Genomic DNA, 14,014 nt, shown 5'->3' on the forward strand with positions numbered 1-14,014 from the left:
CTCCTTAAATAGTTTCCCTATTTCCAGACTGTCTGTAGAAACTGTTCTCTCATTTTGAATACTGGCCCTAAATGAACCACAATATCCTTCTTTCCAAGATGAATTAGAACATCATTCTTGTTCTATACATTCCAAGTCTAAGTTTTGTGAATCAGGGCCAGAAACAAATCATGCCATACACAGCAGGAAAAACTTTTTCTGTGCTTCTTGTTGCAGCTTTACAGCTTATATTACTGGCCTCTTATACCATTTCCTTAGAGTATGGAATGAAACCAAGGGAAGCAACTCAGAGGCCAAGGACTGGGAATAATCAGACTCTTTTTTGGCCTCTTTTAACTGTACTTTTACTCACGCAGATCTTTTGCATCCACAGAGCACCTGCTAACTTCAAGTGACAATCATGAAGCCTGGGAGATTGGAGAATTGGTGCCCACTGGCATTATTTTTCCCTGTTGTGCTGCTATTATTAAAGAAACATGAATTTCTGCTTTGGAATTAACAAGCTGTAAGATTTCTTCCTTTACAATATAGCCATAATGATGTTCTTGAGTATGGCAAATAGTTTAGCATCTATTAAATATTCCCTGTTTCACAGAATCCTCTTGGTGCTGAAATGCTTAGCATTGTGGTTGCTGTGTCTCTCCTGCAGTAGTTACTCCCACTACCCACTCTGAACCTACCTCTCCACAACAGAATAAAATAAAATAAATCCAGGTTCAAATAAATGCCAATTGCTAAGTAAAGCATCTGAATTGAAGACTATGTGGATCCACTTGGAATTCCCAGTTTCAGAACTCCTGGGCTCCAGTTCAGAAATGGTGGGCTTGCTGTGAGAAGCCATTTTAGTTAGATCATTTTGGTTCTTGTCAAGTGGTTTTACCACTTAACCCTTGTCTGGTATGGTAACCCTTAATTCATTTCTCCAGGAGCTGTTGCAAGGAGTTATAGAATCATAGACTTGGAGTCAGAAGGTACCTTAAAGGTGATGCCCTTCTGAGAACTGAGGTTGTGTGATCTCTGGCAAATCACAACCTCTCTGGGATCAGGTTACTGTAGCTATAAAATGGAAGGTTGGATAGATGACCTCTCAGCTAACTTCAGCTCTAATTCAGCCACAGAATCATAGATCATAGATCTACAGCTGAAAAGACCATGAAAAGCCATTTAGTCCAACAACCCTCTCATTTGACAGACCCAAAGAGGTGGTGACTGCTCAAGGTCACAGGGGTTGGAAGTGGGAATTAAATTTAGGTCCTCTGACTCTGGAAAATGGACTTCCACATGAGAATCAACTCAACTGTCTTCACAATCTTCATTAGTGACCTTTCCTACCACCCAGGTCCCCTCTCTTGGAGAAACAGACACACCCCTTCTTTCCCTTACCTCCTCCATATTTATGGAAATCACCACTTTTAGCTTTGATTTGAACAATTTACCTCCTCCCACACAAGAGACTATGCCAGGAGCCTCTAGAAGCTGCAAATTGTCCCTCTATTCCCTCCCCCCCTTTCTATTTCTCTATCCTCAGTCCTTTCCCTTCTTCTCTTCTCCAGCTCAAAAGGAAAAAGAAAAGCCTTCTTCCTTAAGCAACCAATTCTGAGCAATTCTCGTCTCTGCAGTTCCGCAGTCCAGAGCCAGGACTGGAAGAGGGAGAGAGGAGGAGCCCAACTCCCCCATCGCTCTCTCGATCCCTAACCCTATCCTTATCTTTACCCTTATCCTCGATCCTATCTGCGCCCCCGCTTTCCCGCTCCAGGACTTATACAGTGGAAATCGCTGCCCTCTAGTGTCCGGACCTGGCAACCCAGGAGGGCGCCCCCCGCTCAAGAGTTTGTGCTGGGGTTTCCCCCCCGCCCCGCTTTTGCATCCTCAAAACTGGAGGAGCTTGAGGAACCCCGAAGCTCAGGTCTCCGTTCTCTTCCACCCCCTTCTGGATGCTTCTTCTTCCCTCTACCCCTTTCTCCCTTCCTGGACTGTTATAAGGATGAGCTCTGAATTGCCGCTACCTGCGAGGTGGGTTTAAAGGACGCCTCCTCTCCGTCCTCCTCCCCTTCCTTCTCCTTTTCCTCATCCTCATCCTCACCACACTAAGAACCAGGCAGAGACTTGCAGGAGCCTGGCCCCCTGCTGCCGGGCGTGCTCCGCTCAATGCCAAGTGCGCTCAGCTGGGAAGACTTGGGAAGGGTCTCTCTCTGTGCCTCTCTACCGGTCCCTCCCTACTCCCCAGTCCAGGGATTATTGGATTCCAGGAACGAGGCGAGAGAAGAGAAGGTTTAACATTTTCCAGGCACTGAGTCGACAGCCAGGAGTTGTGAGAAGCGGAGCTTTTCTTCCTCTTTTCTTTAGAGGACAGCTGGAGCGAGCCTTGGGGATCTCCCCACTATTCCTCCTGTGCTTGGTAAGCGCTCGCCACGCAGCCGGGAGCTGGTGGAAGACACGGTGGGATTCGGAGCCCTCTGGCCCGCCAGGTGAGCAGGGCGCCACTCCCCGAGGCAATAGTTGCCCTTTCCCCCTGGCCCAAAGTCTGGCACTCAGGCTGCTTGCCCTCCAGTGGAGATGCTCGGTGGGGTAAAAGGTGATGGGAGCAATATACCCTGAGAGGCGGGGGCAAGTCTTCAATTCTCCAAAGCCGCAACTAGATCATGGCGAGCGGAAAGAGCCAGGAGAGGGTGGGAAGGGTGCCCGAGCGCCTGGAAAACGCTGGTCTGGAATGTGTCGGTGTGCCCAGACAGCTGTGCCATCTGCCTGGACCCTAGAATGGCATGCGTTTCTTTTGTTGGCAGCTGCTCGTTAGTTACTGAAGGTTCCGTTTTCCAATTGAAAGCTGAACTAACTTTCAGTGACTAGATATATGGATGCATGAATGGATGGGTAAATATTATAGATAAATAATGAATGTACATCTCATTCAATATTTAAGCTTACATTTAAGATTTCAGGCATTTGGATTGCGTGTCTTGTCTATTTCCAAAAGGATTTAAGGCATTTTTGCATAGAATAATGGTCAGAGGGGTCAGGAAATACAGTTAGACTTGGGGTGATCCATGGCAGGCTCCAGAAATGCAGAAGAGAAGATACAAAAAGTAGAGCTGATTAAAAGCCCCCTAGATATGGAGACTCTGACACCTAGAAGACATCCATGCCTCAGTAAGTAACCAAGGATTTTACCTTGGTAATGGAGATACCTGGTTGGGGAAGTGATGGAACTGGGTCAGAAAGAAGGCATAAGGGCATAATTTAAGACTGCAATTTGTTCAAGTTATTCCTACCCAGCACTGCATAAAGTAAGGCAAGCAGATGAGAAGTTCCATCGAAGTGTAGTCAGTCATTTATAACATATTTGTAATTGTGTTGTCTTATGTTTATATGTATATTTATGCACTTGTCATAGAATCATGGATTTAGAACTGGAAGGAACCCATGGGACCATTTGAGTCCAACCTCCTCATTTTACAGATGAGGAAACTGAGGCACAGTGACATGTCACTCGCCTAGGATTGCACTTAGGCATGATTTGACCTCAAGTCTTCTTGACTCAAAATCCAGTGCCTATCCACTAAGCCATGCTGCCAACCCCCCCCCAAAAAAGGTTTTGTCAGTGTCAGAATTATCCTTCCAATCCTCATTAGGTAGGTGATTTCATTAGTATCTATGGCCCCAAAAATAAAATACACCATCTAGTGACTAATGAAATGGTGAGTGATAAGCCTTCTCCATGCTGGCCAAGTTAATGTAAATAGACTTTCCCTCAATTGAGACACAGCTTCTTTTACTCGCCTATACTGAAGCTTTTCTGGGTTGGTAGGATCTGTCTGTGTTATATAGCTTTCAAGAACTCAGCATCACCTTCTACACCATGATAAGGCATTGAAGTGGAACTAATAGGAACTTAGGTATTGAAAGACAATCCTATATTACCTTACTTGCAAGGGACATTGCTTTCTGCATCCTAAGATGTTTTTAACTTCTCTACTGCCTCTTGCTTGGTTCTTCTCATCAGAACACAGGAGGAAATGAACAGAATATTTAGGGATAGGCAGCTTCCCCCAAATGATCTGTCATTTTGTTTTGTTTTGTTTTTTTTACTTTCCCAACCAATTCTCACATATATGTATGTGAAGAACTACATTGAAAAATAGATGCCATTGTTAAAACGGGTAGCTATTATTTGCATAATGTCAAATATAAAGGGCCACACTTGACTTCCTTGTGAATCAGTGGCATTACTAATATATTGAATAGTATATAAAAAGGGAAATGCTCATGTGGGAATGAACAATTTCACTAGCTGGACTTATATGAAACATCTCTTGTAGGCAGATTGAAACATGCCATGATTATTTACAACCTTTTTTCTAGAGTGATTGTTTTCCTTCTGAAAAAATAATGTCTCCTCATTCAGGCAATGCAAGGGTTATACCAGAGGTCTATGAGCCCTAAGATGCCCTGGCAGCAAATATTTTGGGTAAATGAATGGAAGCATTTTACAAATATTGGAAAATGCTCCTCCTTTTCTATTCTCTCCCTCCCTTTTGAAATAAAGAGTATACAGAAGTCTGAGTGCAGTTTTAAGCCAAAATAGCTTAAATTTGCATGACTTTTAGAAAACTCTATTTTTCAGATCATGGGATCACTGAGCTGAAAGCATAAAATGAGTCCATCAGTGGGAACTCAATTTGTTTTTCCTACTTTAGTTAAAGCAAAATATATTGCCACTTTCCAAAATCAAACTACATTAAAGAGCATTCAACATAGAGGAGAAATACATGTATTGACCACAAAGTTATGTGCATCGAATCATCTTCAGAGATTTAAGGAGAGGTGAATGCAAATTTTGATGCATCAACATAGCATGAGTTGTTCCATCATCAGTATGAGGCTTCAGCCATGGAGAAGTTGCCACAGCTCTCATTCCATATGCAGAGGAAACATAACAATGGAGGTCATTAAATCACACTCATTAGGATGAAATGGCAAAGCAGATGGTATTTCCTATTCTTTAATGCCATTGCTGTTGATAAAAATTATAACAGTTTCTGGTGTTCACCTATCGGACAGTACCAGAGGCTTTGGTGACAATGATTTTCTTTTCTGGATCTTCAGGAGCTGTGACTGTATCACCTGCAGGAGCAGCTGCCAAGCCACATCTCCGTGGGGGCTATTTCCCTGGATTACTGGGAGGGGGAGTGGCTGGACTGAAAGCAGGATCAGTGGTCTAAGGGGTACCACCACCCACAGAGTTCTTGGGTTTACCTGCCAATCCATGACAGATGGACAGTAGTTGGTGATGGTGGTGTCAAGGAAGGGGGACCTTTCTCTACAGAGATTGCTCCCCTTAATGATGGTTGCAGGGTCCAGGAGGCAAGGAGGGACTGCTATGCCCAAGATTCTTTGCTTCAGAGTCATTAAGCCTGAAAACCTTCAAGGTATCTAGTAATGAACATCTCAGTAGTCCCCAAACAACCCATTCAATTTTTAGATGTCTCTGTCAACAATTTCTTTTTTCCTTCAGAGTTTTTAGATAGTAAAAATGGATAGAGTGTTGGATCTGGAGTGAGGAAGACCTGAGTTCAAATTCTGCAGCAGATGCTTACAAATTGTGTGACCCTGGACAAGTCACTTAAACTCCTTGTGCTTCAGTTTCCTCATCTGTAAGATGAGGAGGTTGGGCTCAGTCTGAGATCCTTTGAGTACTATCAACAGAGTTAGAAGACCTGGTTTTAAATCCTGCCTCTGACGTTTACTCCCTGTGTAGCCTGAGCCTCAATTTCCTCTTCTTTAAAATGAGAGGATTAGACTGAATGTCCTCTGAAGTGCCTTACAGCTTGTGAGCTATGATCCTTTGATCTTGTAACAAAGAGAATCTGGTCCAGTCCCCTGCTGTCCAGTGTATAAAGGTCTAAAACCACCCATAATTGCTTGTGGTTGCTCAATTGTTTCAGTTGTAGCCAATTCTTTGTGACCTCATTTGGGGATTTTCTTTGCAAAGATTCTGGAGTAATTTGCTATTTCCTTCTCCAGCTCATGTTATATATGAGGAAACTGAGGTAAATAGGGTTAAGTGATCTGCACAGCTAGTAAGTGTGAGGTTAGATTTGAACTCAAGTTTCCTTGATTCCAGTCCTGGAACTCTATCCACCTAACTCCCCTTCTCTACCCCCACCCCCCAAAATAAGTGGTTACCTCTTATTTTTCTGGAGATTTTCAGTGATAAAGATTCCACAGGTTATAGTATTATTCAAAATATGCATATTATGCATATTTAAAGTTCTTTTACTATCACCAGAAAAAAAAACATTCCACATTCCAAAAATAATCCCATAGAATATCCGAGAACCACAAGAAACTCAAATTTTCTTCCCATTTCTCCTTCCTTTCTCCTATTTTGCCTTATTCTTATAGCTGGGTTTTCTCCTGTTTCTTTTACACTTGTAAGTATATGCTGTAGCATTTCTGTTGTCCCAAAGAACCTTTTTGCTCAAGAATAGAAATATTTGTTCTTTCCCTTTCTCTGCCAAAAAAATCTTTGTAAAACTCTTGGTAGCCATATATGTTGTTATTGTTGTTGTTGTTCAGTTGTATCTCACTTTTCACAACCCCATTTGTGCTTTTCTTGGCAAAGATCTTGGTGTGCTTTGCCATATCCTTCTCCAGCTCATTTTACAAATGAGAACCCTGAGGCAAACAGGGTTAACTGACTTAGCCAGGGTGACACAGCTAGTAAGTGTGAGGATGAATTTGAACTCAGGTCTTCCTGACTCCAGGACCAACACTCTATCCACTGTACCACAAAATTTCAAACTTTGAAGAAATCTCATTAACCACCTAATCAAACCTATCCCTGAAAAGGCATCCCCTTTCCAATAGAAGAAATCTGGCCTCTGCTTGAAATCATCAAATCTTATCTTTGGTACTTATTACCTGTGTAACCCAAGGCAAGTTACTCTGGACCTCTATACAATAAAGGAGTCAGACTAAGTGCTTTCTAAAGCTCCTCCCTATTCTAAATCTCTGCTTCTTATCATCTCTTATTGTCAAAATTCTGTTAGGAGATACAAGACCATACAAGCTGTTTTCCACATTTATAAATGAAGAAACTAAAGAGAACGAGACTTGTCTAAGATCACTCAGCTATATATAACATCTTTCTGGCTTATAACAAATGTGCAGCTATATCAGAGTATAATTTTCTTAATGATTTCACAGTTTTTATTCTGTTTTTATTCTACTAAAAACTTTTCAATGAAATATGTTGTGGTTCATGCTTGAAGAGGACCAAAATGACAGGGTAAATGTAAGGTATGTCCCATTATAGCTGATCAGACCAATATGAACTTAGAAGGTTTTACAACAAATCAGGCATAAATAGTCTATGAACATTTGGAGTGGAGATGTCTCTAAATTTGCACATCTCACATTTCTTTTGAGGTACTGCAATCCTGCTTTGTTTATAGGGCATGGCGTGTTCTATGATGCAGGAGGATAGGGGTTGGGGGAGAGAATGAAATATGTACAACCAGCAGAGGCTTAGTAATAAACTCACTTTTGAAGCTTTTATCCAACTTATCAGATCTCAGTAGTTCTAATTCCAGCATCAGAGGGCCAACCAGCATCCAATTGTACCTATGTCCTCACAATCAAAATAAACTAAAAGACTAGAGGAAAGGCCTTTGATGGATCCCCAAAACCAATGCTTATAGAGTTGAATCAAAACAAGAATTGGCTAGGTGGTGCAGTGGATGTGGACTTGAAGTCAGGCAGACCTAAGTTCAAATCCTGTTTCAGATACTTCAGTTTTACAACTCAAAACAAGTCACTTAACCTATCTCATGTTCAGTTTCCTCATCTATAAAATAGGGGTGATAATAATAGTACCTGAAACAATGTTTCACAAACTTTAAAACATTATAGAAATGTTAGCTATTACTGTTTTGGTCTTCAGGGAGTAGATAGGGCATCTAAAAGATCTAGGTATCTCAGGAATTAAATGGAAGGGATTTATGAAGTCGAGCATGAAAGAAAAGTTTTCCAAAGAGAAAAAAAATGGGGAGGGGGGATAATGATTGACAATTCAAGGAAGTAGCATCTGTGATTCTCAAACCATTAGTTTCTTTTCATGGTTCCTGACTGAGGTACCAAATTAAATTAAAGTATTATAGTACATTTAAGGTTTTTAAGTTATACAGTACAACCATGTAATAGTTTCCTAACTACTGTAAATAACAGAGTGTTGTTGGGTCCTGAGAATGGAAGAGAGTCAGGGGAAATTTTAAAAAGAAAATTAGTTGAAGACCAAAACAGAATTATATTTTAACTATCTGGAGGAAGAGAGCATATCTTGGATCAGTAATAGAAGCAGACAGGGACTAGAGAGAGAATGTGGACTTCCCTGGAGCCAAGGAATTATAACCAGTTAGGAATAGCTTTACTTAATAGCAATGGGTATTTTAAGCACCAGTTGTGTACTAATCACTATTCTAGGCACTGGGGGAGACATGAAGTTTGGATAAGATATAGCCCCTGCCCTTATTTTACTTAGAGTCTAGTAGGCTAAGTAATACACAATATATGATACTGCATGACTCAAATGGCTGGATAAAGGTACACAAACCAGAGCTTTGTTAAATAAACCCTAAGGAAGATTTTGTCTTAAGCAGGACAAAATTGGACTCTGCATTCATAGAAGATTGTAATGACTGTCTTATCTAGTCTTAATCCAATGTCTCATTATAGGGTGGATGTGGCCCTAGGCTTTCAAAGTCTATACCAGTGGAGTGCAAATTACTTACAAAGCTGGAAAGGCTTCTAATATAGTACAGGCAAAAGCTAGTGTCTGCTGTCCTGAGGCCTAGCTGACCTCAAGTGAAGAAAAACTTGTCAGCATTCTAACCCCCAAAGAGATGAATTCTTCAGACAGAGCAATCCATGAAACAGTTCTCCTATATAGACACATGTAACTGCCTGTTAATTTGTAGTTGAATCCTCATATAGCTTAGTGCTTTTTCTAGTATTTGTTACATTCAAGAAAAATTGCCCAAGTGTACATAGCACTCAAACACTATCAGGTGAGGTAATGTAGCTCAGGGGAAGTATAGTATCCCAGAGATTTGAGAGTCAAACCCCTCAGTGGTAGTGTAGAAGATAGGGCATTTGCAGTAAGACCTCATCTTCTCAGTCTAGTTTAACCTTTTTAGGACCAGACACAAAGTGAATAGTGAAATAAATAGTTTTATTTTGTTTTGGTTTTTAATGCTCTTTCCTTTCAGAAAATCGGGCCCTCATTCTTTCCTCTATGCTCTCAGCCCCATGAAAACCTTTTCTCATAGCCTTCATTTCAGTAGATCTCTGATCCCAATTTTGTGGCTGTCTTGGGATTAGTGGTAGCTTGGGATAAATGGATGAATTAATGAGGCATTTATTAGGTGCTTACTATTTGCACAGCACCATGCTAAGTGCTAGGAATACAAACAGAATAGCAAGAGAGCCCCTGTTTCCAAAGAGTTTACATTCCAAAGGTAGAAACAACACCTATTAAAAGTTTCAACTGCAGGCCAAATGGAAAAGTCTCGCGGTCCTTAGGATGAAGCAGCAAAGCAGGTGGTAATGCCTTTTCTTTAATTAAATGTAGCTAATCACAGGGCTCTGGGGTTAAGGGTGATGGACTGCCTTCATCAATGTTTAAAAGGAAGTGGTAGGGGCAGCTAGATGGCACAGTGGATAGAGCACCGGCCCTGGATTCAGGAGTACCTGAGTTCAAATCCGGCCTCAGACACTTAACACTTACTAGCTGTGTGACCCTGGGCAAGTCACTTAACCCCAATTGCCTTACTAAAAAAAAAAATAAAAAAAAAAAAGGAAGTGGTAGTCAAGGTGGGGGGGGTAGTTTGACTCACCTGGCACATTCTGCCTTCCATCTCTCCCTCAGGGTGCTTTGCTGCTTCATCTAGGTTGACTTATGACCTTCTTGTGCATGGCGGTTGATTAGCTTTTAGAAGGGATGAGCATCCCTTTCTCCATAGGTATTGCTTCCCCAGATGATAGATGTAAGTACGAGGTCAGAAGCAGAAATGGTGATATGAAGGACTGAGGGAATAATGCACCTCCCAAGTATCCTGTCTATCTGCCTGTTTGGTGGCTTTTGGTCAGCATTTTGTTGTAGTGACAAGGAAGGTGAACCCCCTCTCCACAATTATTTCTCTCCTCAGTGATGGCTGGGGGACTGGGATGGAAACAGGATATGCTTTGATTGCTGGACTTGGAGTAAGAAAGACCTGAATTCAGGGGGCAGCTAGGTGGTATAGTGGATAAAGCACTGGCCCTGGATTCAGGAGTACCTGAGTTCAAATCTGGCCTCAGACACTTGACACTTAACTAGCTGTGTGACCCTGGGCAAGTCACTTAACCCTCATTGCCCTGCAAAAAAAAAAAAAAAGAAAGAAAGAAAGAAAGACCTGAATTCAGATACCATCTTAGACATTATATTGAGCTGTGTGTCCCTGGACAGATCAGATAGCTTCTCTGAGCCTTTGCTTTAATGGAGAGATTGGCCACACTATTAAATATGAAGTTTATAAAGCATTTCACATAATTATCTCTATTTACTCATCTATAAAATGGTCACTACAATGGTGTCTTCTTCATAGTGTTGTTCTGAGAATTAAAAGAGATGATGTGCGTAAGGGATGGGGATTGGATCTAGGCCTATGATTTCATTACCTAGGATATGCCCAAATGAGGAAATTCTTCTACTAAGGCTGGTTGGTATCTTCTCTGCCACTTGAAGAGTTACCTAGAGCACTGAGAAGTTAAGTGGCTTTCCCAAAGTCACACAGCAAATATATATTAGGGGCAGAACTTGAACTCAGTTTTTTCTGACTTCACAGATGGTTCTTTATTCACTGTATCAATTATATAAAATACTTTACAAATATTAAAACCTTATGTAAAACACAACAAGTATTATTATCAGTGCAGATCCCAAGCCATCCATGCCTTCTCCTACATGATTCTTGTCCATGTTACCCCAAAGATCCTCTATCTAATGTGCCAAAACCTTTTCTTTAGGTTGTTTTCCCCTCTGTGGATTCCAGTGTAGCACCTGGGCTGCCACCTCTTACCCCTCGGCCTAGCCACACAATCACCCTTTGCCTTCTCCACATTGACCTGGACAGTATCCCATAGGCCACTTATTATTATACTTGTTACATAGAGTTATAAATGACTGATAACAACTCAAAGGAGCAGTTTTCAGAGTTTTGTGATTCTGGAACTATTTTTGCAATCATCATTATACCAGAGGAGTCATGTGACTATATTATGTGTCCTAAAGAGTCTAAAATATTGTTTTGTGAAAAAAGACTTTAAAATATAGCATCAAGCTGAAGTCTGATGCCCCTAAGACCAGAGGTTGCACAAGGAAGAGCTATTCTAGGAATGAAGTCTGAGTGTGAGTAGCATAAAATATTTCCCTTCTAGAGAGATTTGAAATTTAGCATCTAAAAAGATGAAGCTCTAAGGGAATTTCAGGCATGAGGTGGAGAGGAAGATATTTGGTCCTTACTGAGCCCTCTCTCCCCAACCCCTTCCCACCCCACTTCCCATCAAATCAGTCCCAAATCTGATAAGTATATAGGCAAAACTTGACACCATGAAACATGTACGGCAGTTGAAATATTGGTCCAAAGTACATGTATCATAGCTACTCTTGTGTTTGGTAGTGCTGTAGTGTGTACATTGGTGTTGTCTGTCTTTCATATTTGTCCTTTGGGATTTATCACCTATGAGAATTTAGTCATCTTTACTAATTGACCTAACAATTCTTCAGAGATCCAGATTAAAAAAGGAAATTAGGAAAACAAAAGAATTCTGAAGCAGATAACATGGCCCTAAGCAATGAATAGAAATGCTGAAATGAAATGAAATGAAATTTCATTTAGTGAAATAGCACTAAAAATCCATGTCAGAAATTAGATATGTGTGTGTTAATAGTTACAGGTGTCACTGTAGCTAGAGTGCCAGGCCTGGAGTCAGAAAAACTGAATTCAAATCTGGCCTCAGAAGCTTACTAGCTGTGTGAACCTGGGGTAGTCATTTAACCTCTGTTTGCCTCAGTCTCCTCATCTATAAAATGGGGATAATAATAGCACCTCCCTCCCAGGATTGTTGTCAGGATCAAATAAGATAATCATTGTAAAGCATTTAGCATAGTGCTTGGTACATAGTCAATACTATATAAATATTAGATAGTATTATCAGTATTATCCTTCCTACTACTAATAATAATAATCATAAGCATAATAAATTAATAATAATTTGTCCAATCATTTTTCAGTTGTTTCTATGAACCCATTTGGTGTTTTCTTGGCAAAATAGTGGCTTGCCATTTCCTTCTCTAGATTATTTTACAGATAAGGAAACTGAGGCAAATTGGGCTAAGTGACTTGCCTAGGGCTACACAGATAGTAATTGTCTGAGCCTAGAATTGAACTCAGAAGATAAATCTTCCTAACACCAGGCCTACACTCTATCACTGTACCATCTAGCTGCCCCTTTAAATAATAATAATAATAATAAATTTACCAACATATAAAATCTAACTTCATTAGCTATATATATATAGATAATGAAAGAATATACATATAAATGACTCTCAAATCTCTGTTCTGTAAAATTATAGAAATACTGTCTTTCACTAAGCAAGATAATATATTGTCCTTAGGCTGTAAAATTCTTTGAAGATTTATTTCCATGCGGCTTCCCTCAAAATCTGAGAGAGATGTTTAAAATGTTGTATGTATGTGCATATTGTAACAGTGCAAAGTATAATATTAACAAAAATTACAATAATAATCATCATCATAATGGCTAGCATTTATATCGTATTAAAGTTTCAAATGCTGTCTGACAGAGATGCCAGAACATCATGGCCTCCAAAGAACTGAAGATGAATATCACATAGAAGGCAATGGAAAGATGCATGGCAATTATGAATAGGCTACAACACATAAATGAAGAAGAACAGGGATAAAGGATTGAATGACAAGAAGAGAGGGTGGGCTGGCCATGTGTCAAGAAGAGGGATGAGAACTGGATGGTGAGAGTGCTGCACTGGTACTCTTGTAATGTTGGAAGTGATGAAGGCCTCTAGAATAATGAATGGACTCCCTTTGGGGAACTTTTGCAAGGACATGGAAGGGAATCATCCAGAATGGGCAGACATGAGTGAGTTCCAATATATTGAAGGGAACTCTTGAGTCAGTGAAATCACAGATCCATCTAAGTATTTGATTAATTTCAGGTTTCTAATAGAATTTACATACATTAATGGAACCTCACAACAACTATGTGTTCTACTATGCTTCTGTTGCTTTTTGAGAAAGGAGTCAGTTTGGTCCCACTGAAAAGAGCATTGACTATAGAATGAGAGGACCAGGACTAATATTCTAGCTCAGTCACTTACAACCAGTGTGACCTTTGACAAGTCACTTCAGTTCCCTGATTCTCAGTTCCCTTGTCTATAAAATTAGGAGAATTGAACTAGGACTCATTTCCAGCACTAAGTCTACAATTTAGAGATTTCCACAAAAGAAGCAAGCCATCCAATAAAGCTAAAAAAAGCAATAGACCTCCATGTAGCAAGTTTTAACTCACACAAAAGAAAGTCTAGTGAGTTAGACTCAGAAAACTAGGGGCATGGGGACTAGCAAGAGAAGAAGAATCAAGGTGTATTGGAATTATATTAACCCAATAGACAAGGATACTATTGAATCTCCAGAGAAGACAGATATATCCATTATTTAACCAATAGAGAGGGTCTGCCTTTGATCAAGTAATCTTGAAGTGCAATGGGAGAAGATGAGGGAGATCACTAACCATTTGAGAGGTTTTTTTTTTCTATACCCGTGTCCAAAGTCCAAACCAATCACCCAGGTTTTTGTTCTTCCTCCAAGTTGGGTACAAGCCTACCTTGATTGTTCCATGTTGTGTTTGGGGAGGCAGAATGCTTTATAGGTGA

At 40.5% G+C, this 14,014-nt stretch overlaps 1 protein-coding gene across 2 annotated transcripts in view; it reads left to right on the forward strand.

Annotated features, from left to right (window-relative positions):
• The first annotated feature begins 1,733 nt into the window (after positions 1-1,733).
• The window catches only part of HTR1E (5-hydroxytryptamine receptor 1E), a 93,638-nt gene continuing 81,357 nt past the window's right edge, over positions 1,734-14,014 (forward strand). For both annotated transcript variants that reach the window (XM_044005064.1, XM_044005063.1), the window contains exon 1: positions 1,734-2,468. The gene's annotated coding sequence lies outside the window, so the exon portion shown is untranslated. The remainder of the gene's footprint in view (positions 2,469-14,014) is intronic.

Source organism: Dromiciops gliroides, chromosome 4, assembly GCF_019393635.1.
Source record: "Dromiciops gliroides isolate mDroGli1 chromosome 4, mDroGli1.pri, whole genome shotgun sequence".
Lineage (NCBI taxonomy): Eukaryota > Metazoa > Chordata > Mammalia > Microbiotheria > Microbiotheriidae > Dromiciops > Dromiciops gliroides.